The sequence below is a fragment of the Equus quagga genome, chromosome 2 (genome assembly GCF_021613505.1).
Source record: "Equus quagga isolate Etosha38 chromosome 2, UCLA_HA_Equagga_1.0, whole genome shotgun sequence".
Classification (NCBI taxonomy): domain Eukaryota; kingdom Metazoa; phylum Chordata; class Mammalia; order Perissodactyla; family Equidae; genus Equus; species Equus quagga.
Genome location: NC_060268.1, coordinates 24,571,638 through 24,597,349, shown reverse-complemented (window position 1 = coordinate 24,597,349; position 25,712 = coordinate 24,571,638). Strand labels below are relative to the sequence as shown.

Sequence of the window (25,712 nt, the reverse complement as noted above, 5' to 3'; positions counted from 1 at the left end):
TAAAAAGTTGTCTCAGACCAAATGTGTCTAAGGTGATACATGAAAAATATCATTGTACACATAAAGTTAATGTTGGATGCGTGTGGAAAGTTTCACGTCTATATGAGGTAATCACAATGATAAGAAAGGAGTTCTTCATGTTTTCCTACTGACCTTTAACTTTGCTGTACACTTTTGACTTCTGCTGGGTGTTTTCAGCATCTCCACTGACCTTTACCTCAATCAGCTCGAACTGGTTCTCAAAGGAAACAAAAGCTTCCAGGCACAACACCTCTGCACAGGCTTTCTCTTATGTCACCACAGAAACAAGACTCTCACTGTGGAAAAAAAATTGTGTAACAATGAGGAAGACTGCTATAAAATATGGATTAATGAGTTGAACAGCCAGAAGAGTGGAACCTGTATAGGAAGGAATTGAGTGACAGCAAGGGCAGTTGGAGGAAGAAGATGGGATGCTTGCTGGCCCCAGGAGGGAAAGACAAAATGTAGAGTCTAATTCTTGTTCTATGAGCCTGAGTTCTCACACACCACAGCACCTGGCTGGAGGCTCCCACTATGGTGATGGAGCAGCAATAACAAGCAGAATATTCTTGACCTTGAGTAGCTTCTATGTATTTTTTGGGAGATTCAGCAAAAATGACACATGACACTTCATAAGTGTTATGGACTGAATGTTTGTGTTCCCCCCAAATTAATATGTTAACATCTAATCCCCAATATGGTGGTATTTTGAGGTGGGCCTTTGGGAGGTAATTAGGTCATGAGGGTGGAGCCCCCATGGTGGAATTAGTGCCCTATACGAGAAGGCCAGAAAGCTAGCTTGCTCTCTTTCTGCCCTGTGAGGAAAAACTGGGAAGTCAGCAGTCTGCAACCCTGAAGAGAGTTCTCACCTGAACCTGACCATGCCAGCACTCTGACCTCAGACTTGCAGCTTTCAGAACCAGGAGAAATAAATTTCTATTGCTTATAAGCCATCCAGTATATGGTGCTTTGTTTTTATTTATTTAATTGTTTTTTGTTTTATTTTTTAATTGAGGTAACATTGGTTTATAACATAATATAAATTTCAGATATATATCATTATATTTCGATTTCTTTGGAGAGTACATCATGTTCACCACCCAAAGACTAAGCACCATCCATCCCCACACACATGCACCTAATCACTCTCTCCACCCTCCTCCCTCATCCTTTCTCCTCTGGTAACCACCAATCAACCTCTGTCTCTACAGATTTGTTGTTTTTATCTTCTATTTATGAGTGAGATCATACGGTATTTGACTTTCTCCCTCTGACTTATTTCGCTTAGCATAATACTCTCAAGGACCATTATAGTACTTTATTATGGCAGCCCAAAGTGACTAAGACAATAGGTTTACCAAAGAAATTGTTGAAAGTGATAAGAAAAATACTAATGCCTAAGTAGATAAATGGGTAAAATTTATGAAAAACAGTGCATAACAAGGAAATCTAACTGGCCAATAAAAATATGAAAAAAATCAACTTAATTAGTAATCAAGGAACTATAAATGAAAACAACAAGGCATTACCATTTTTGCCCATCAAATTGAAAAAGATTTGAAAAGGACAACACTCGATGGTGATGAGAGATGAGATGAGTACATTCACACATTTTTAGTGGAAGTGGCAACTCTACAAATTTTCAGGAAACCAGTTTGACATTATGAGTCAAGAACGTCAATCCATTTAATCCAGGAATTCCACTTATAGGAGTCTATACTAAAGAAATAATTTATGAAATGTTGAGTGCAAAATTGTTTATAAAATCAAAATATTCGAAACAGCCTAAATGCCTCCGGATAAGGAAACTGCTAAGTAAATTATGTGTCTCCTGCCATTCTCCACTTGCTCACTTGGCTTCAACCATCTTGTCCTTCTGCTGCTCCTTGAGCTGGGCAGGCTTGTTCTGGCCTTAGGACAATTGTGTTTGCTCATCTCCCTCCTGGGAATACTCTTTCCCCAGAGACCTGCATGCTTTGCAACCTTACCTCATCCAGGTCTTTATTGAAATGTCACCTTCATAGTGACACCCTTTTTAAGACTACACCCCTCTACATACTCCTCTTCCTGGCTTCATTTTTCTTCCTGGCCCTCATCACCATCCAACATTCTCTGTAGGAGCTCGATTACAAGTCAATCTATCTGCAAAGTTCATCATTGTCTAGTAGCCTTGAAAAAGGTTTTAAATTTTAAAGCCCAATTAAATTCTACATTTCTTTGCACTGCAAGCTATTGGGTGTTTCTAAAAATAAGACAGAAAGAAGGACCTTTGAACCAAATCAAGATTTAAAAGGATAGAGACTCCAAAATGTGAAATTGGCTGAGTGAGAGGCCTCTTTCTGTTATGTGATAGTGACGTAGCTGGTTAGACTCTTACTGCAGCTTAGCTGTCTCAGACCAAAGGTCTATTGAAGCTGGAGCTTTAGGAAACATGGTAGAAAAATAGCAGGATGTTAGAAAATACTGGCTGTTTCTTGTGGCTTTTAGTAAGGTTTAAAAAACAGAGACAAGCTTTGATCTGAGCTGACCTGGCCGAAAGCAGAAAGGGGACAGCATACAGCTTTGTTAATAGAGATACCTAAGCCTGTGGCAAGATTTCCAAGGCCCAGTTACTCATGCTTCTTGCACAACTGGAAAACCCAGAATGTCTACTCTGTTCTAATATTAGCATAAAAAGCAAGGAGGTGGAAAACACAACATTGGATAAAATTGGGACACCTGAGAGGCCAGAGAAATGAACACAGCCAGATTCCCTGGGCCCTTCTCACACACCTCCTTCCTTGAACTATCTGGTTTAGGTAATCCTTCGTATTGGGGTCAGGGCCAGCCAACGGCTGCAGCTTCGTCACAGGTGCAGATTATTCTGCCTCATTGATTGTTTCACAAAACCAAGAGGGAAACAAGTGGATTTAGGTCTGGGACTAAGGGCAGAGTTCCAAGGTTTAGAGCTAAGAGTAGAACAGTGAGGGCGGGGTCCAGACCTGTGAACCATAAGGTTCTAATGCTGCAGAGTTTGGGGGAGTTGATTATCAGTGAAACCTCAGGCCCGGACAAAATGGGAGCCTATGTTTCCTTGCCTTAAAGGTGACCCGAGTCCCCCACATCTCACAGAGGGGCCAGCGGGAAGAGAGCTACTAAAGAAGCTGTGTCTCTACTAGTGACTCCTCCTTTGTGATTCTCTTCCATACCTCTCCCAGGCATGGCCCTGGAGAGCAATGGGCAAAAGAGTTCTTCTAGTGGGCAAGCCTGCAGGCAGCCCTACCGGCTGACTAATAAACTCCCTCCTCTGCCAAGATAAGAGCTCCACCCTATCCCTGCCAGAAGTATATCCGTCGGATTGCTGACTGCTGTTTGTTTCTTTTTCTTTTCCAGTTAATAGCTTTTTTTAAACTAATTTTTTTTCTATTTCCCTCTATTATTTTCTATCTGTCAGGAGTGATTAAATGTATCCATTAGTCATAGGTTGCATAGTCATAGGAGTCGTATTAGAAGAGGAATGTCCATATTTCAGATTTGGAGTGGACACAATAACTAGACCTGACGATTGGTTCTTTTTAAGAATTGGTGCATTTTCAGGTGTAAATGGGTTAGTTGCATCCTATCAAGTGGGGACATTGTTGATACTGCATGTATGGGAAGTTGGAGTGCTAAACAGCTAAGGGGGTGGAATATGGTAAACATATATTGTTTCTCTATCTAGAATCTCATCTTTTGGGGAAATATCAGTCCCCGGATATAGGCTACACTATTAGAACACTCTATTCACCTGGAAACAGGGACTGGTTCAGAGATGGGCACATGACTTAAGATGGACCAAATGGAATTCTTGCTGGACTTGTCCTAGAGCTAAGATTTTCTCATTCTTCTGATTTTATGATTCTGAGAGTATTTGAAATTGGGTAGCTATCTACAGTGCTTCTTGGAAGAAGTCCATCTGAAGAAGCAGCTAATGAGGCCAACACACAGATTTAAACAGAGTTGAGAAATGGAAAGAAGAGGAAGAAAAAGGAGATATAGAGATAGATAGAGATCTTGACCATCTTTAAAAGAAATTTTTGAGTCCCTGGAACTAGTAATAACTTTGATAGAAGCCAACTCTATCCTGTATTTTTCCATTTACATGATACAATAAATCCCTTTCTTGTTAAGTAAGTTTCAGTTGGATTTCTGACACTTGCACCAGAAAGGGTCCTGCCTCGTATAGTAGCTAACCATTCAGTCTTTCACATATGGCAGCCTGGCTGTGTCCCATGACTCCTCTGTAACTGCTCTTGCCATTCACCATTGACATTCTAGTTTCTAAATCTGATGAACCCTTTTCGATGCTTACCTTCCTGGATCTCTTTACTGAATTTGATGCTGTTTATAATGGTTTTTTTTCTTGAAATCCCCCTCTACTGACTTTTAAGAGACACTGTTCTTTTTGTTTTTGTTCTTCCTAGTTTTTCGTTTCTCCTTAATCTCCTTTCCAGACCAGTGCTTATCTCTACAATGTTCCTCAGTGTCATGTTCTTGCCCTCTTATGGTCCATGAAACAACTTCTCCCCGGGTGATCCATTCACTTCCAGAGCTTTTGTTGCTACTCACACACCAACTACTTCAAGATCTTTATCGTTAGAGTCTCTTGATCGCTGAACTCATCATCCATGGCCCACTGGACATCTTCTCTCAGATGTGCTTCAGAGGCCTCAAAAACAACAGCTCCCAAATCTAATCTCATTGTTTACCTAGCCAAATATGCCCTACTTCTAGTGTTCCAATCGCAGTGACCGGTACCATATTTAAGCCTTTGTTAGAAATCTGAGCATCATTGCTGAGTCCTCCTCTTCTTTACCCTCTCATCAAGTTCTGTCAATTATGTTTCACAACTATTTCTCAAATCTGTAGCTGCATAGCTTACTGCCCTTGCCTTAGTTTGGTCCAGGACTCTGTAGGTTCTCCATTGCATGACTCCAGGAGCATCAATCCCTGGACCTCAATGGCGAATGGAGTCACGGTGGTTAAGGCCCTGATTTAGGTGCTTGTAATTTCTCACTTAAGTTACTGCTGCAACTTTCTAATGTTCTCCTCATCTCTAGGCTCATTTCTCTTCAATCCTTTCTCCAAATGTGGCAGAAGATTTCTTCTAAATGTAAATGGGAAGCACATCACTTTTCTGCTACGAATCTCATTGCTTGCCCTTCCTTTCCACCTTAGTATTTTACCACTTCAACTCTCTTTCTATGCTTTTGCCTTACTAAATATTCTAACTTCCCCAAGTATGCCATGCTTTCTCCTACCCCATGTATTTTCATACGTACCTCCTGTGCCTTGAAAACGCATTCTTCTTTATCTTGCTAACTTACTTATCCTTCCAGATGCAATCTAAGATTAGTCTTTCAGACCACCCAGTTTGGGTTGGTAACCTTGACGACATATTACAATCACACCTTACATTTATTTCCATCACAGCACATACCACACCATGTTGAAATACGTATTTACTTATCAGTCACGTCCAGTAGATGTGAATTCTTTGAGGGACGAGACCCTGAGTTATTTATCTGTGTATTCTCAGGGCTAGGCACGTCACTTGGTGCATATTAAATGCTCAGTAATTTTAAGAAAATGGTAAAAAGAAAAACAACTTTTGGCATCTGTCAACTGCCTACCAGCCTTCCCAGTCACATCTATCAGGAAGATGGAAGGGAAAGGAAAATATTACTTATTGATTGCCGTTCACTCACTCGACGTTTGTCAAGCACTTTTTATTGTCAGTCACTATCTAGGCACTTTCACACGATTAGATCACTTAATCAATTCAGTCACACTGTCAGGAAGGCATTATTTTTATTTTAGACAGAGAAATTTCATACAGAAGCGTGGCTTTTGAAGTTAGGCTACCTGCGTTTTAGGCTCAACAATCTGGCTACTCAGCTAATGGTGAATTAAAACTCAAGCGATCTAATTTCAAAAACCATGGTACTGTCAGTGCTTCATATTTTCCCAACTCTGCTTTAAAGACTTTTTAAAAAATGAAGCTTCCTGTTCTAGACGGCAGATTGAATACACGAGTTGGTCTCCGCTCACTCTTGAGACATCACGGAAATAATAGTATATAAGTACAAAAAGCATCCACATAGCTCTGAAGTGACTAGAATAAGGTGGAGGTCATTAGTTGATTGTATCAGTTATAAATCTGTTGCCTTTCTGCTCCAAATCCAAATCTGCCCTGCTTGTGGTACTGAATCACTGCCCCGTTGTCAGCTCGCGTGATGTTAAACTTCATTAGTACAGGGCACTGGAGCGACATTGGAGGAGGAAGGGGTATTTTTTCCTGTTCCAGCAGGCTCTTGCAGCACAGCACCTCCGCCCACACAGCTCCTCCTGGCACTCCAAAAAGCAGTTTTCCAGTGACTTCCAATAGCGTGGCACCCCTGTGTATATGGCTTCCACCAGCACCTCCTTGATGGCTTTGCAGTCAGTTCTGAGGCACGGAACCTTCCTGAGATAGCTCCCTTTGGCACCCCAGGCAGTGACTTTCCAGTAATTCTTCCTGGCATGGTACCTCAGAAAACTTCACCATCCAGTGAGCCATAGGCATGTTCTCTCCAACCATATCTGGATCAAAGTCCTGGGAGGAGGGGACCCTCTTCCAGATTTCTTTCTTCCTTGAGGGCTGTATTTCAGCCCTCGGGTAGTGGCTGGTCCCTATATCTTCTGTTCTTGTATAACGTCCAAAGACGAGGAAAGTGTATCTATCGTAAAGAGCAATGGGGATGTATCAGTAATGGATTCCCTTGGCCCACGGAGATCTTTGGCAGGGGGGCTAATTGATCACAGTGTTCATAGGAACAAAATAGGTGGATATCCTATAAACTGATTCCCAAAAAAACCTCAAACAATCCAATAGAATAATGGGAAAAATATGAACAGAAAATTTACAGAAGAATATAATCAAATGATCAATGAACATAAAATATCTGACCTCTAGTAGTAAAGAAAATTCAAATTTAAACAAATATGCAATAACATTATTAATGTACCCCGTAATATTCACCTTTTCTCCTAAATGAAAAGGAATCTAAAACAGCAGCCTGGTTTCTACCTTTTTGCTCCTTTCTCTACACTCAAAAATATATGCAAAATATGATTATAAATACATAGAGTTTTGTTGTTGATCTTTGTTTTTATAAAAATGGTATACATTTCTCTGCAATTTGCTTTTCCCACTTGATAATATATAAGGAACATCCATTCAATTAAACAATATATGCATGATTTATTCTTTTGAAAAGCTGCATAATAATCTATTGAATGGGTATGCTATAATTTATCCAACTTTTCATCCACTTATTGCACAGACAGAAAAGTAGGTGATATAAAAAAGAGTGAGAAATAGGTAGGCATCAGATTTCTTGTCAGCAATAATGGATGCTAGAAGACAATGCGTTTAAAGAGGATGTTGTCAACTGATGAAATTTTACAATTCTGGAAGAAGATGCAGTAGTCATGAACTGTTATGCCCTAAATACAATGGCAGCCTGATGATTTTTGCGTCGCTACATAACCCAGACATGGCCATTACTGGGCTTACAAATTCTCTTTGAATTTCTATACACACCAGTACCCAAATAAGCAAAACTTAAATAGCCAGTGTTACCAATAGTGAAAGAAACGGGCCCTTATATGCTGCTATTGGGAGAGTAAAGTGGTACAGACTTTCTGAAAAGCAGTTTGACAGCTGCGTTAAGACTTTAAAATATTCATACCTGTCTCCCAGCAATTCTACTTATCTGCCTTTAGCCTAAAGATTTAATCAAGTGGGAAAGCAAAGCTTTATCAACAAGAACAAACACGGCATTGTATATGACAAATAAAAATGTCAAGTAATAGGATATATTGGAATATATGAGGAAGCCATTTGGTGTAAACCTAATTCGGCCTGACCTTGTCTTTCCAAAAGGGCCTGAAGGAGGCCGTTGAGCATGCATTGTATATCTGCTTTAGAGATTCCCTATGGCAAGAGCAAAAGGCCCTTGAGATAAAGGTGCAACCTCCCTCCCCTCCCAACGTTGGCGTCTCCTTAAGGATTAAGCATCTTTCCTTAGGCTAGGAACTGATTGCTGCGCTCACCTGTGATCGCCCAGCTTGAGACAATAGATTTGCTCCCTGCTACGCCCACCAAGATAGCAGACCCACTACCTGCTGTGTCCATCAAGTGCTGTGCCGACAGGGCAATCTTGTGACTATTGTGGGAGGGACATTTCAATCATATGTGAAACACCCTCTTTGAGGGTATATAACCACCCTGTGTACCCCCACTTCTTTGGAGTGCTCTTTTCCTTTGTGGAAAGACTCTCCCGGGTTATAATCCTAAGATTTCAGCTCAGAATAAACTCACCCAAATTTTCATTTATAGATTGGTTATGGATTATTTTCGTCAACATATATAATAAGGAAAAACTGAAAACAACATAAATAATTCAACAACAGGGAACTTTTTAAATTAATTGTAGACCATCTATGAGTTGGCATATATATCTTTTAAAAATTATATTTTTAAAGACTATATAGTACCATGAAGACTACTCAGGATACAATGGTAAGGGTAAAAACAAAACAGATGAAAAAACATTGGTTTCAAAACACTTTGAGTGCTGGATGGTAAAATACTTTGTCGCCTGGAAGCTTGTTACTGAAATATCTACTTAGACTTTCAGTTATAAAACTAAGCAAGACACCACAGAACACTGGGATCAACTGCAAAGCTGTAAAAACTAGATATTCAAGGAAAAGGTGTTGGAAAAACTCATTGCACAGGAAGGGACATTGGTGCTTCTGCAGAGAACAAGAGTTCTTTCACTGAACGTACAGTTTGCTCTGTTAGTCTGTCAATCAGCTAGAATTGCATAACTATGTTCTGGGTGTGGTGGTATACCACTCAGAATACTCAGTCACCACCCTGAAGGAATTTAATGTGCAGTGTCAGAAACGCAGGTAAGTACGTTACCAACTGAAATAGACAATTACAGTCATTACAAAAGTGCATTGAGTTAAATGGAGAACCGTGATTGTGCTGGTGGCTTCAGCGTCAAACAACACTCTTGATGTGGGGCACACATAACTCCTAAAATCTTCCCATGGATGACGCATTATCCTCCCCTATCTTTCTACCCATTCCCTCTTGGGGCTTTCCCACAATCATAGGGTCCCATTATGCCATGACCCCCTACTTCGGCTTCCCTTCCTGCTTCTACTCCAAGACAAGGGCTCTGTGCCTGACGGAGCCAGTTGTAGACAGATCGGAGGGATGGCCTTTATTGGGGTCTGAGATCTGTTCGTGTGTGTGCACTGGTGCAAACCAAAGGTCTGTTCTGAAGCTCTAATGACCCAACAAGAAGACTAGGAGGTGGAGTAGAGAGGGGAGGCTGAGCTCAAGGGGACTATTCTGGAGGAGGAGGAAGAAGGAGGAGAGAACAGATGGGGGTTGAAATTAACTTTTAAATGCCTGTGCCCATGGGAGACAGTGTCTGAGAATCTACAGCAAGGAGCTGCTGCCGTTACAAAGCTCCCCTTCCATGAATCAGAGAAAGGTCCTTAGGACCCACGTCTCAGAGAAGGTTCTGTGCTCTCCAGAAAGGCATCTTATTTCCAAGGAAATCTGGGTGGGACAATCCCTGCAGGGCTGGGACTCTGCAGACAAAAATTTTCCTCTGCCTAGCTTTCTCCCTGCTCTGCAAAATGCCAGGATTGTGGTGGTAGAACCTATGGCTTAGTGACTTGCACTGATCACCACCTGAGCACCAGAGTGCGGCCAGGGAGGGGCTCCTCATAGCCCCACCTAGAATGCGTTAGGTGTGTGTCTGCGCGCACACGCAGGGGCACATGATTGCACTTTCTAAGGACTCAGTTCTGGCCTTGCCTGGATATCCTTTGGGTACTAGGTCCTTATCAAAGGGAATGCTAACTTCCTCCTCTATTTTTGTTTTGTTTTTTCAATCCCTGAGGATAAAAGGTCAAATCTCCAGTCCAGATTGAGGAAGCCAATAGCCACCAGAGACATTCCTGGGCCAGCTACTCTACATTCTCAGAGCCCCTGGCCTTCCTCTCCTCAGAACACAAGGTCAGGCTGGGCCAGGGCTCCCTAGGAATCTTTTGTGAGGGGGAGAAAGCCTGAGTGTAGCCCTTAAATGCCTCCTTCTACAGTTCTCCTACTGATCCCTGTCGACGAAAATAATCCATAACCAATCTATAAATGAAAATTTGGGTGAGTTTATTCTGAGCTGAAATCTGAGGACCATGGCCCGGGGCCTTTCTTCCCGAAGGAAGAAAGGGCACCAAAGAAGTGAGGTATACAGAGTGGTTATATACCCCCAAACAGGACCATTTCACATATGATTGAAATGTCCCTCCCACAATAGTCACAAGATTGCCCTGTCAGCACAGCGCTTGATGGACACAGCAGGTAGTGGGTCTGCTATCTTGGTGGGCGTAGCAGGGAGCGAGTCTATTGTCTCAAGCTGGGTGGTCACAGGTGAGGAGCAATCAGTTTCTAGCCTAAGGAAAGATGCTTAATCCTTAAGAAAATGCCAACGTTGGGAGGGGGAGGGAAGTTGCACCTTTATCTCAAGGGCCTTTGTTCTTGCCATAGGGGATATCTAAAGCAGATATGCAATGCACGCTCAACAGCCATGGTCAGGCCCTTTTGGAAAGACAAGGTCAGGCCGAATTAGGTTTACACCAAATGGCTTCCTCATATTCTCCAATATATCCTATTGCTTGGATTTTTATTTGTCATCCCTATGTCTAGGAAGAGATACTGACCCCAGGTTCTTAGTCTCTCTGTGTAATAGAAATCGACAAGAGGCCCGACCAAAATCTCAGACAAGGTTTTATTGGGACTTATGCTCCAGGACAGGGAGACAGCACGGGAGAAGAGGCTCTCTGGCTGACTCTCCGAAGGGAGCCGTCCTGAGTCTTTTATGGGGTGAGGGGAGGGCACTGCTGTCAAGATTCTCGGCCTCCAGAGACATTCTGCTTCCCTCTTCCTGGTGCTGTGGCTGTAGGAGCCCCCCCGGGGTTGCAGTCCCTGCGCCTGCCCAGTAGGTCCAACATGGTGCTGTTTCTCACTACCGCTGCCCCAGAAGGTCATCTAGCGGTCATCTCCGGGCTCTGTGTGCATGCGGCAGTTGGGATTGACAGCTTTGGTGGGAAGTTTGCACTTGGAAGGTTGCTTATGTTTGAGGCTGGCCTGAAACAAGGTTGACAAAAGGAAAGTCATGCTGTAACTTAGAATAACCTGACTAACTCACCCAAGCTGTGTATGTTTTACCTTGCAGGTAGCCTAGGAGATAAATAGCTACCCTCTGGGAAGTAATCTTGGCTGACCCATGTAACTCCCAATAGTGATAGATGATAACTTTGTTCTTTTGAGTTTCTTAGGAACATGGTGACCTCCTCAGAGAAGAACATCTATGCTGGCATCCCTCACTGATAACAACTGAAAGACCTGGTGGCATCTCTAGTCACCAATGCCAGATGGTCAGTGTTCCTGAGCCCTTCCTTCATAGCCCACCAGTCCCTGGATAACTGCCTCAAGATTATGTACTTGTTTAAGATGGTCTTTGGGACATGAGTCCGCCATCTTCCAATTTTGCTGGTTAATTGAATAAATCCCTTTCCTGACAACTGACTCCTTTGCAATTAATTGCTTCAGGGTTGCAGTAAGCAGAACGAGCCATTGCGGGTTTACATCTTGACTTTGAAAACAGCAGGGCTGGGAGGTGCCCAACCTGATGGCTAAGGGTGAGGAGCAGAGTCCTGTCCTGATTCTGTCTCAGAAGTGCGGCTGAAGGCTCCACAGCTAGTTAGGACCATAGCAATCTTTCAGCAAATCTAAGAACAGGCCAGTTTTCATATAATTTGCCCAATGGCTTTAAGTGTGCCACTTATCCAAAGTCACCAAATTTTAAAAGCAGATTTTACAACTGGAACTTCAGTGTGTTGCCATTTGTAGATAGTCTTTCAAAGTCCTCTGTGGTTAAGTGTTACAGGATCTTTTTTTAAAAAAGAGGATTTTTTAATTTAAATAAGCAATACTATTCTCAGAAAACTTAGGGAAGCAAAGTAGAAAGTCAAGGGCAAACAAACATCTGGAACTCCATCACCTCAAAAAAATTACTTTTAATGTTTTGGTACATTTCATTTCAACTCTACTGTTGATTTGCTTTCTAATTTCAATAATTTCTGCCTTTATCTTTTTGATGTCCTTCCTTCTACTCTGAATTTATTTGCTATTCTTTTAGTAGCTTCTTGGGTTGAAAACAGGCTTTTATAATTTTCTGTCTTTCTTAAATGATTTCTAATTACTGAATCTAAAATTATATATCTATGTGTTTTTTCTGAGTATTGCTTTGACCATATCCAATGCACTTAAAAAAATCTGCCATGTTCTCATTGTTCATCTCTAAATACTTATAATTTATATGGTAATTTCCTCTTTAAAAATGTCAACGCAAAATAACCAATAACTTTTCTAAAGACAAGAGAAATAAGATGAGTTTTACTTGAGCCAGAGTGAGGATTATAACCTGGGAAGGCCTTGGAAAGCATTCTGGAGAAGCCCGGTTTTCGGTACAGTCTTATATCTTTTTAGAATGAAGAACATACATTGAACACACCCAGGATACATTTTCATCAAAGTTTCAAAGAGGTATTTAGCTTCAAATTAGCAGGTCAGCATGACCCTGATTCAGGAAAGGGACCAATTTGAGTGTGACCAATAGGGCATTACCAATAGAGTATAGGAAGGGAAGTAGGCATTCTTATCTTAAGAGAGTACATCCTTTACTTTAGTGGTTAAAGCAGGTGTACAATGTATGTTTGATAGGCCATTAGTCAGGCTTTTTAGTTTAAGCCGAATCAGTTTTGGACCCAAATAATTACCCCACATACCTCAATATGTAAAAACCTCTTGTCAAACTGAAGAATTTTTAATAAGGGCATTTTGACAAAAATTGTGTTATTTAATTATGTATAGTTTTGCTGTCTAATACAGTAGCCACTTGCCACATGTATCTAATGAGTACTTGAAATACGGTTAGCCAAATTGAGATAGACTTTTTTTTTTTTGCTGGGAAAGATTCACCCCAAGCTAACATCTGTTGCCTATCTCCCCCCACCACCGTTTTTTTCCTCCCTGAAGCCCCAGGGCATGGTCGTATTTTCTAGTTGTAAGTCCTTTTAGTTCTTCTATGTGAGCCACCAGCACAGCATGGCTCCTGACAGGTGGTGTGGTTCTGCAACCAGGAAACGAACCCAGGCCACCAAAGTGGTGAGAGCACCAAACTTTAACCACTAGGCCATCAGGGCTGGCTCGAGATAGACTTCAAGTGTAAAATATATGCTAATTTCAAATACTTGGAAGAAAAATTAATTCTCTTTATATTGATTTCATATTCTAATAGTAACATTTTTGGATAAATCTGGTTAAGTAAAATGTTATTAAAGGTAATTTCACCTGTTTCTTTTCTTTTTTTAATGGAGCTACCAGGAAAATTTAAATTACATATGTGGCCTACATTATATGTCTACTCAATGGCATTAATCTGTAGCCCTATTTCTTTTTTATTTGAACTGTTGGTTTCAGAGACAGGTGAGTTAAATTCGTCTACTAAGATCGAGATTTGACAATTTCAAAGTTACATCACCAGGTCTCAAAAGATTCATAACATATTATCTTGATGGAGTGTACCTTTTATCAATATAAAAAACTGTACCCTTGTTTGCCCTTATGAATGCTTTTCACTTTGAATTCTCTTATTTTCTGATTCTAATACTTCTACATTTGCTTTCTTTTGGTTTGCATCTTATGTGGTATCTTTCTCTATTGATTTATTTCCAAATGTCCTGCATCATTTTGTTTTAGGTGTCTCTTTTGTAAACTGTATACAACTATTTTTTAAGACACAATTTGAAAGACTCTCCTTCTTAATATGTTAATTCAATTCATTCACTTTTATTGTGATTATTAATATATTATGACTAGTTCCTGAAATTCCTTTGTGTTTCTCATTATGGAGGCATTGTCATCTCTTCCCTGGCTTCTGACATAGTGGTTCCACAGCCTTCTGTTCTCGCCCATCTCACAGTGGGGGTTAACACCTTTGCTCATGGCCGCCTGGCAGAAGGGTAGAGACTGAGGAAGAGACCTCATTTCAGTGCAGCATCTGCAAAGAGGCACCCTGCCCGCTGTGCCCTCCTGCTGCCTCCCTGTGTCTGCTACCTCCTGGCGCAGAGCACCATATCCATTCCCACCTTTTGACACAGTCCTCTCTTCCAGGATTTTGGGCTGTGATTTCATCTCTCAAGATGGCTGCATTCCTCATACATTCTAGTCCATTAAGAACACCACTTCAGGGGCCGGCCTGGTGGTGTAGTGGTTCAGTTCACGCACTCTGCTTTGGTGGCCTGGGGTTTGCAGGTTTGGATCTTGGGTGCAGACCTACACACTGCTCATCAAGCCATGCTGTGGTGGCATCCCACATACAAAAAATAGAGGATGGTTGGCACAGGTGTTAGCCCAGTCTTCCTCACCAAAAAAAAAAAAAAGAACACCACTTCATAGTTTCATGTACTGCTATTGATTTTTTCTTTTCCTTTTTCTCTTAACCTTTTTTCACAATATCTGGTGATATAGTGTGGGGAGAAAGGCAGATGTACAGCTTAAATTAGCTTCATCTCATTATTGTATATTTACTTTCTGCCTTTTTTCTCCATGTATTTTTTATTTTAATATAATTTTGGTCCAATTTTGGTTCAATAGTTGCCTACTCAATTTTGTGTCTTGACTTTCCACTTAGCATTTTCACTTAAGTATTTCCCCCACACTATTATAAACTACTTTAAAACTTCATTTTTAATGTCTGTATGATATCACATCAAGGAAAAATGGCCAGCATTTCCAAGTTATTAGGAATTTAGGTTATTTCCATTTTTCTGCTATTATAAAAAGACGATAAAGTTACTTGCACATATAGCTATGCTTTATATTTTGAATTGTAGTCTTGAGTGGGGTGCTGAGGTTCTCATAGATTGTTAGCAAAGAGCCTAGGTTATTTCTAATTTTAGTAATTTTAGTAAAATAATGCATGTTTCTCTGTGCTAGTGCAGTTTTTTTTAGATCATATGTCCCTGAAAACCAGGAGACAGGACAACTTCAACAGGTGTAGATCTGGATTTAGGATACAGTATTCTAGCTAGGTGGATGCCCATGGATGCTGGTAGAATGTTCTTTACTGTCAGCACTCTCAGAAGGATGAGTTACAGCAAAGTTGACCACATTTTCTGAACGACGACAAGAACACCTCTCATATATTGTCCTGGTCTGACAAATATTCTATGTCTGTACTGTTCAATACGATAGTCATTAACCACAAGTGGCTACTGAACACTTGAAATGTGGCTGGTCTGAATTGAGAGCTACTGCAAGTGTAATATACACATTGGATTTCAAAGACTTGGTATGAAAAAAAGTAAAATATATCATTAATAACTTTTTATATTGATTACATGTTGAAATGATAGTATGTGGCTCGCATTATATTTCTGTTGGACAGCACTATTCTATTTCATGCCATCTTGGAAGATCAGGGGTGGATGAAACCACAGATATAGCTGTTTCTCACCTCTTCTTGCTATAACACTTGATTAATTTCCTGAGACTCCCAGTGCACGCTGAGGAGGCACAGTCTATTCCACCTGCAGCAGCAGCAGCAGCTCCTTTGCTGTCCTTTAATCTGAGTGCTTGAGAATTTGAGAATCCAAGGGTCCTGATTTCCCTCCTGCTCACGGCTTCCTGGCACTCCTGCTTGCTGAAAATCAGTACAGGTTAGTAGGTAACTAATGTTAGGAGCCAAAGAGCATTCTTAAGTCTTTCTCCTTGAGGTAAACAAGTTTGAAATAACTGTGAAATGGACAGCTTTAGATTAAAAGTGGATAACTGTGTAAAGTTCTTATGAGGGAACATGTAGATTTGTCCGTTCATTCATTCACTCAAAAAACATTTATCGAGTGCTTACCATGTGTCAGTCACTGTTGTTGGCACTTGAGATACATCAGTGGACAAAACAGAGACCAGTGCTCTCCTGGAGCTTCCATTCTAGTAAGGGGTATGGACAATTAAACAAGAGACTATAAATAAGTAAATTACAGAGTTTGTTGGAAGGTGATAAGTATGGTGGGAAAGAAAACATAAAGCAGTTTAAGGGGGATCCAGAGTGCTGGAGGGAGAGGGGGAATAGAGTGGCCAGCCTGGGCTTTGTTGAGAAGCGACATTTAAGCAAAGACTTGAAGAAAGGGAAGGCGATAGATGTATTGATCTCTGAGGGAAAAGCATTTCAGCAGAGGGAACGGCCAGTGAAGAAGCCTTAAGGCAGGAGTGTGTTTGGCATGTTTGAGGAACATAAGGAGGCCAGTGTGGCTGGGAGGAGAGTAGTAGTGTGGTCAGAGATACAAGGGGGCACACAGATCATTTAGAGCCTTATCAGAGATGGTAAGAATTTGGGCTTTGCTATGGTCTGAATGTTTGTGTTCCTGCCAAATTGATACACTGAAATCCCTAAGTTGCTCGTATTAGGATGTGGGGCCTTTGGGAGATGCTTAGGTCGGGAGGGTGGAGCCTTCATGAATGGGATTAGCGCCCTTATAAAACAGACCCCAGAGAGATCCCTTCTACCATGTGAGGATATAGCGAGAAGAAGCTGTCTCTGGACCAGAAAGTGGACCCTCACCAGACACCAAACTTGCTGGCACCTTGATCTTGGACTTCCCAGCCTCCAGAACTGGGAGAGAGACATTTCTGTTGTTGATAAGCCACCTAGCCTATAGTATTTTTGTTACAGCAGCCCCAACAGACTAAGACAGGCTTTTACTCTGAAGGATGGGGAGCCGCTGCAAGTTTTAAGTAAAGGAGTCACTGGCTCTGGCCCACGCGTTTCAAGGATCGCTCAGACTCCTGTGTGGAGGTGCGACTTCAGGCAGGCAAGGGTGGCAGCAGGGCGAGAGATGCAGGTGGCTCCCACTAGGAGGTAGCAGTGCAGGTGGTGACAATGTTACATTTTGATAGAGAGAGAGACTGAAGCAACAGGATTTTCTGACAGATTGGATGTGAGGTGTGAAACGAAGAGAGGAACCAAGGATGGCTCCAAAGTCTTAAGCCTGGGGCATTGGAAGGATGGAGTTACCGTCTTCTGAGGCAAGGAAGCCCACAGAGAGAGCAGGTTTGGGGGAAATATGAGTTTAGTTGGAATACTGTATTAGTTATCTATTGTTACATAACAAAATACCCCAATATTCAGTGGCTTACGAAAACCACCATTTATTGTCTCATGGCTTCTGGGGGTCAGGAATTCAGGAGGCTTAGCTGGGTGGTTCTGGCTCAGGGTTTCTATAAGGTTCCAGTTAGAATGTCAACAGGGGCTTCATACATCTGAGGCTTAACTGAGGCTGGAACATCCACTTCCGAGACAGCTCACCCACGTGGCTGTTGGCAGGTGGCCTCAGTTCCTCACTACATGGGCCTCTCCGCAGGCTGCCTGAGCATCCTCATAACTGGGTAGCTGGCTTCCCCCAGGGCAAGGGATCCAAGAAAGGGAGAGAGAGCAACCGAGATGGAAGCCACAGTGTCTTTTTATGACCTTGTCCACAGAACTGCACACCATCACTTTCACTTTATTCTACTCATTAGACAGGAGTCACTGAGACCAGTCTACACTGAGGGGCAGAGGTTTTAGGCTCCACTTCTTGAAGGAAAGAATATTGGAATTTGTGGACATGTTTTAAAATGATCACAGGTGTATTAAGTTGGAGATATCCATTAGATATCTTAGTGGAGATGTCAAGTAGGCATTTAAATTTGCTAACCTGGGGTTCGAGGGAGGTCTGTACTGGAGAAACAAATGTGGGCGTCCTGGGCATACAGGTGGCATACACGTTGGGATCACCAGGGGAATGTACAGAAGGAGAGAAGAGAATCCAGAGAACTCATGGATTCCATTCCCTGGAAAGCTTATGAATCCTTTATTGTCACAGAAGGTAAGTTCCTTTGTGGTCACCATATCACACTGCAGAGGTTCAGAAACAGGCTTTCTCGGGGAAACTTTCAAAGTCGAGTCAGTAAGAAGAAAAGTGGGAGACCATCCTCTCAGCATCTCATGGAGAAGTGAGCCTGAGTGGTCTGCTGTGGATAAGTTGGCTTGATTTCCCGTGGAGGGCCTTGGCCCCCTGTTGCTCTGCTTCTCATGGTACAGCTTAAGGAAGTGGCCTGTCAGCCAGTCAGACTCCTGGGGCCCAGGCAGACAGGGCTTATGTGTCAGCCCTTTATAGACACTGCCTGGGGAAGCCGGCTCCCTGCTCCTGGGGGCTTTGGTGCTTTGCAAAGGCCCTACCTGCTAATACCATCACATTGGGGATAGGGTTTCAACATAGAAATTTGGGGGGGACACCAACATTCAGTCCACAGAACCTGCCCCTCTGTTCTAGCTGGTGAACATCCCTCGCTTCACCATTTCACAGGTGAGCAGTGCCTGCAGCGTCCACAGGCCTCTCCACCAAAACACATCCTCCTCTTGGTTCAAGACCATGCCACCTCCTGCACAGAGCCGTTCCTGCCCCTCCACCCCGGGGGGTCATCCTCAGTCTTTACATTAGACATTTGGACTCCTGATTACGTATGGTCACATGGTCTTTAATCACTTCCAGTGGGGTCGTTTTTCAAAATGAGACCGTGCATGTCACAAGGGCAGAGAGCAGCCTTCTATGTCCTCTGTCCCCAGGCACTCCCTGTTGAATTGCCCAGACAGAAGGCTGCGCATGAGCCTGGCTTAGGCAGGAGGGAAAGGCAGAAAAAGAGTAGATGCTCCTTCAAACAAACATATGGTGTAATTAGATTTTAGAAATATCAATCAATCCCGTTAATGAATTTTTAGAACTGTTTTCTTTCACAGATTTTTACCCACATGTGCTCTACAGCTCAAAAGGAAGTGATTTCTCAGGGTATCAAGGATAGAAAGATCATTTGCAGGGCTTCAGGAAAGGTTGGCTCAAGGATTCCACATCAGGAGCGAGGGGAAGTGCTGAGATGAAGAGGACAGATCCTAGGCCCTGACTGGTCTCAGTTCAGGCCGGTGCTCCTCCCCTTATGAATTGTGGGAGCTTGCACAAGTTAGCTGACTTCTCAGAGACTCAGTATCCTCCTCTTTAAAATGAGGGTGATAGTGGTGGTCTCAACCTCATGGGGCCAAGGAGAAGATAACAGAAGAAAATCACCGGGGATGCTTAGCATGGCTCCTACCCCAGAAATGCTCAATAGAAGGGAGCTATTATTATCATTATTACCATTCTTCAATCTTCTGAAGGAGGCAGGGGATGCTGGAACGGTAGGAGGTAGAGCCAGGCCTGCACCAGGAGGGAGAGTTGTTTTGAGATGAGGCTGATGGGAAATATAACAAACTCCCAGTGTGGATCTTTGAGCAGAGGGGCCTAAGATGAACTGTGGCCTGGGGTCAGGAGGACGAGAGGACTGAGGGCTGCCCAGAGCACCTGGGTGAAAGTCTTCAGAGCCAGAGGGGAGTGGCTGGGCTTTGTCTACAGCTGGATGAGAACCCTCTGAGAGGAGGGGATAACGTGGTCAGTGAGACCCATGGAGAAGACAAATCTGGGGTCTGGGGTGAGGTGAGGAGCTGGGGACAAGGAGGGTGCTATAAACTGAGCAGAAAATGAAGACTGGGGCTAGGGTGGTGACTGCAAAAGATAAAGGGAAGGACAGAAACTAGAGATATTAGGGAGATGCAAGGGACATGACCAGGTAATGGATGAGGGAGGGAAGGAATGAATTAGTCTAAGAAGACAGTGAGGTCTGCTCCTTGCGTGGGATTCTGGTGGTGCACCAAGCAAGAACCACTTAGGTGTGTGCCGTGTGCCTGGCCATGTTTACGCTGATGATGGAGTGGCCATTGTGCTGGGGAAGCTGGTCTGGGGAATGCGTTGAGAAAAGCTCTGTATATCCCCTGTGAGGTTGAAATGATATTAGGACACCCACCAGAGATGTCACAGAGACGCCACCATGGAGACTCATCTTTGACTTCCTCCCAGGGTTGGGTCCAGCAGGAGGGAGGCCTGAAAATTGGCCACCATGCTTGAGGGCTGTGTTGTGGACTTTTGGGGTTCTTCTTTGCTCCTTGGCCCCTCTCTCAGTGAGAATGCACAGCACTGGGGCAGACAGGAGCTGTGCACTGGCCGACACAGTGGCTGTGATCACTGGGTCCACAGAGGGGTAAGTAAATGCGAGTTGTGGCTGGCGTGGGCCCTTGCAAGGGACGTAGTGTCCCCACTGCAGAGTGAGATCTGCTGTCAATTCCCTTCTCCCACATCCCTGCCCCTTACCCAGCTCTGGATATTAGCATCTTGCAAAGGGAGAGCTCTGTCATTAAACTCTCCTGTTTCCCATGAGGCGGAGAAGGTGGAGAGAGAAGATGCTTTGGACTCAGACCTGGATTTGAATCCAGGCTGCAAGGTTATTACCTGGGCAGTTTGTGACTTTACTTAACCCTCCTGTACAATATGCTAACAACTGGATACTAATGCCTTGATGACAGAGTGGATGCTAGCATAACGCGAGGCCTGCTACATAGGAGGTGCTCAGTAAAAGTCAGTTCCTCGTTTCTGCTCGTTTGGAGACTGGGACACTGGGGAATGTATTTTATGTCCTAAGATCAGACTCCCAGGAGGAGGGTGGGGAGGGCTGAGGCCACCACAGCCGTCTCTGCCCGCAGGATCAGCTTCGCCATCACCCAGCATCTGGCCCAGGACGGGGCCCACATAGTGGTCAGCAGCCGGAAGCAGCAGAACCTTGACCGGGCAGTGGCAGTGCTACAGGGGGAGGGGCTGAGTGTGACGGGCACCGTGTGCCATGTGGGGAAGGCCGAGGACCTGGAGAGGCTGGTGGCCACGATGAGGGGGAAGAGGTGAGAACACACACAGCCAGCCCACGGGAGGAGGGGCTCTAAGTCAAAACGCTCTTTTCCTTAACATATTCTTGGATATTTACTGTGTGTCAGACACACACTAACACCCTAGCACATTAGCATGTGAGGTGGTCAATGTTGTTCCAACAGCTTTCTGGTGGGAAACACACCTGGTGAGGTTAAGTGGCAGGGAGGATTTTGAACTGAAGTCTGCCTGACTCCAAAACCCACATTCTTAACCTTAATTCTGCACCTGACAGGACCCTGCAGGGAACACAGGAACAGATGCCTGAAGCCCTGTGAAGCTGGGACAATGGCCACGGCAGGGGCAGCTCTGTGGACTGGAGTGAGGGAGATGCCAGACTGGGAGACCCATCATGGTCACTGTGTGAGTGGGTGCTGTTCAGGGGGCTCGCCAAGAAAAGTTTTTTTTTTTTTTTTTTTTTTGCTGAGGAAGATTTGCCCCAAGCAAACATCTGTTGCCAATCTCTTCCTCCACTTTATATGTGGGTCACCACAGCATGGCTGACTAGTGGTATAGGTCCTCACCTGGGATCCAAACCCAGGAACCTGGGCTGCTGAAGGGGAATGTGCCAAACTTAACCACTACGCCATGGGGCCAACCCATAAAGGTCATTTTTGAAGAGAGTCTTGAAGGGGAGTGGGAATTGGCCGGATATGGTTTCCAGAGAACAGACTCCAGGTATACAGGACTTAAAGAGTGACGATTCCCAGAAATGAGGGAGCGCTAAGGAGAGGGTTCTGCCTGGAAGTATAAAGAGGGAAAGGAGAGAGACCAGCAAGGTTTGGGGGAAATGCAAGTGACTTGGCAACTGTCCAGCATTCCCCCACAGTGAGTCTCAGGGTGAGAAATCAAGCAGGAGGCCCAGTGAAGCCAGCAGGAATCGTGGTTCATGATTCCAGGACCCACCTGGCAGGGACCTCTGATCAGCCAAGCCCTCCCAGATGACTGTGGGGGGAGGGAGGAAGTTTCTGGTCCACAGTTTCATCTCTTCCTCACCCTCTGTGCTGCCTCTGTCTTCCCCAGGCCCTGGAGCACAGTAGGGGCGTCAACCCCCTGGTGGGGAGCACCCTGGGGACCGGTGAGCGGGTGTGGGACAAGGTGAGGCCCAGGGAGCACAGAGCTGTGAGGTTCTCTGTCTCTCATGTCTACTCGTCCACCTGCGTGTGTTCCCAGCTGCCACCCATTTACCTTCAAGCCATAGCGTCCGCTTCCTTTGGGTAGAGCACACCTGGGTCAGTCTGCCCAGGTGGCCAATGATACCGCAGACCTTCTCTGCCATGCTCCAAACCAAGATGTGAGGGGACATACCCAGCTCTGGGCCAGATCACGTCTCCGGGCTCAGAAACCTGAGGCTGTCACAATCTGGACTCACTGGCACCCACTCTGATCCCGTCAGTCCAGCTGTCCCACAGAGCCCACCCTGGGCTATCATGGGGACACCTCGCCTGTCCACAGACACAGCTGAGAAAAGAGACCCCCATTTAGGCCTACCATCTCAGCCAGCATCCACCAAGCATTCCAGGGGCTCCTGCTGCCCCTGCTGTCCTGAGGGCCCCCTTGAGAAGGGCTGGCACAGTCCTGACCCTCCCCCCACACTGCGTCTGCAGAGATGGGTCCTGTGGTCAGGGTGAGCCATTCCCACCTCACGGAGACGCCTTCCACTGACCACCCCTCCCTTCTCTCCTTCCAGATCCTGCCCCACTTTGTCTCTTGGGTTCTCACATTCCTGGCCTTCCTGGTCCAGCTATGCCCCCTCCCTCCCCAGCCCAGCCTCCAGCTTTTATGGGAAACTCAAATTTCAGCTCCTGCCCCTGAGCAGGGCCCCGCACAGAGCTGGTGTTTACAGCCGGCTGGCTTGTGAAATCTCACCTCTGCTAATTAAAGCAGACACCGATACACAGCTTGCCCGACGTCCTTTCCTGGTACTGTTTGCACTGACCTCCTTTTCTGGAGGCTGATGTGCTGCAGTCTATGCAGCGAACGACAGCGAGGAGGTTCTGAAAACAAGTATTCCCGGTGGGCGGGCGGACGCCTCAGATCCCTCCGACTCCCCAACTCCGGGAACTCACCGAGAAGAGAAGCGCCGACCCCAGCTCCTCCCCACGGGACCCCAGGCGGGCAGAGGAGCCCAACCTCACAGCTTCCCTTCAGCCCCTCCTCTGATTTCAGATCCTGGACGTGAATGTGAAAGCCCCGGCCCTGCTGCTGAGCCAGCTGCTGCCCCTCATGGAGAAGAGGGGGTGAGGGTGGGGATCGTGGAGTTGGGGCGACTCTGCCTTGCTTTCCTCTATGCTAGGGGACACTTGGGGAAGGTGGCCCAAAGTGGGGCATCCCAAAGAGAGGAGGTAGAAGGACTGTGCTCTGGATGCCGGGATCTGTCTCCTGTTGCCTCCTGAACAACCTCTTCAGGCCACTTGGTCCGCAGGGGACGTGGGCAAACTGTAATGGGGAACATTTGGAGGGAATGTGCCCAACAGATTCCACACCCACAGAGGAGCCTGGATCACCTCTGATGAGCTCTGTCATCGAGAATGGCAGGGCAGCCAAAAAGGACAGGAGCCTTGTGGTGTAACCCAGAGCACCCAACCCCTCCAAAGAGGCCAGAGGAAGCCCCTGCTGCCCCCGGCTGTGCGCCTTCCGCCCGAGCTTCCGCCTCTCGGCTCCTCATCTCTTTTTGTCTGTCAGCACCCTTCCTGCTCCTGCTCCAGAGCTGGAATTGGAACTCAGGTGACTCTCAATGCATTTCCTTCCTAGGGAAGTGGGGCTGGCGAGCACTGCTCCGACCTCACGCTGATGGCTGCACGCTCCCAGGTCTGTTCTCCAGAGACCCAGCTGCTGTTTGATCCCTGCCCGTGTCACCAGGTCCAGGGAGTCCCAGAGTTTCCCAGTGGGGGAGGCGGTGTCAACACCCTCTCTGGTCCAACCTCCCCAAAGCCTTCACTTTTCCCCAGAGCCCCTGGCACCGTCCCTACTTCCCTTCTCCTTGTACCTCGGTTCTGTCTCTGCGTCACTTGGAAGCTTGTTTTCTGGAAGCATCTGGCTTCTCGGTTGTGCTCACCTTCCACCTCATCACCCCTGTCTGTCTCCTCACACCAGAGGCTCTGTGGTGCTGATTGCCACTCCAGCTGTCTATGCACCTCAAACAGTGAGTGGGGAGTTCTGGAATAGGGCAATGGAGTGGACATTAGGGTCAGGGGGAAGTGAATATAGATCCCATGTGATAATAAAATCCAAGTGCACGACACCGTACACTTATCCTGTCGCCACTTAAAATCACACTCACTACTATTATCTCATTCAGTCCCTGCAACCCCAGGGGTGCCATGTATGGCTGTACAGGTTGTTCACTGCACAAGGGCATTATCCAGTCCAGGGACAAGTGGTCTCCGTGCTCTGCTTGCCCAGCCATGCACCCTGGCATGGCGCTGCATTCTTCTGAAGGGAGGGGATAGCTTTAACGGTTGCCTTCACCAAGTCAGCACCAGTGGGGCTACACCGGCTCAGAGGAGAGTTGCTTTTAAACTTCACACGAGGGGGCAGTACAGGCTATCAATGTCCCTACATGACATCCCTGTGACTATCACCAGGCAGAAATTGAGATGGAGAGGTCTGCAATGACCTGCCCCAGGTCCACCCGTCTGTGGCGCAGGGGGGATCTGGCCTGGGGTCTCTTCAGCCCGCTTCCCTCTGGGTTGGGCCTAGGCACACACAGCCTCAGCCTTCCCGCTTTCTCTGTGAGCCCAGGCTTCTTCCTGCTCCCGCTCAGATTTTGTTCCTCCGTAATTCCCAGGGGTGGAGTAGCAGAAACGTCTGAGTCGGGTCTAAGAGCAAGCACGTTTGTCCCTGGAGGTCTAGCCAGAGCGCCTCCTCTCACCTGCAGGGTACTTTTCCTGTTTCTTTTCCCTTCTTAGACACTGGGGACCTACACTACCAGCAAAATGCCCTGCTGGGACTTCCCACATCCTGGGCTGTGGAGCTGGCCCCACAGGGCATCCAGGTTGCCTGTCGTTGGGACTCGTCATGACTGACTTCAGCAGCTCCCGGCTGCTCCCACACTGACCACCCTGTGCTTTCCCCAGCTGGCTAAGCCCCTCTGAGACCTGCACACTCAGGCCGCTCACTCTGAGGGCCTGGCCTGCAGCCTCTGAGACCAGCAGCCTCTCCCTCCTCTGTGGTAACAGTCTGGCAGAACCCCTGCCCCATCTCCAAGCAGGGCCATCTTCCCACAAAGGCGTGTGTCAGCCAAGGGCAGCCTCTCTTTTGCCCCCTCACGATCTTATCTAGCGCTGATCCTCTGAATTTTTCCAGGTTGAAGATAATCCGGCTCTGCAAAATTCCTTTAACAGCCTCTGCGGGTGGCAGCAGTAGGTTGACACAGGATTATAACTGCATCTTCACAAATCATCCCTTCCTTTCACCGAGTCGGGGTTGCAAAGCCTGGGAGCTGGGATCTGGTGGGCAGGAGGGGCCCCACCATATCCCTTAAGGGGCCTGGGAGGCAGCATCCAGGGGTGGAAGTGTGCTGGGCCCTCTGGCCAGGCAAGAAGGGCCAGAAGTCAGAGTCCGTTACTGCATGAGCGAGACCTCAGTTCTGTCCTCCTGCCAGCAGGGCAGGGCAGCCAGAGGACTTGAGGAACTCAGGTCCTTCCTGTGCTCTCCAG

At 45.6% G+C, this 25,712-nt stretch overlaps 1 pseudogene; it reads left to right on the top strand.

Annotated features, from left to right (window-relative positions):
• Positions 1-18,047: 18,047 nt before the first annotated feature.
• The window catches only part of LOC124234995 (dehydrogenase/reductase SDR family member 2, mitochondrial-like), a 93,598-nt pseudogene continuing 85,933 nt past the window's right edge, over positions 18,048-25,712 (top strand).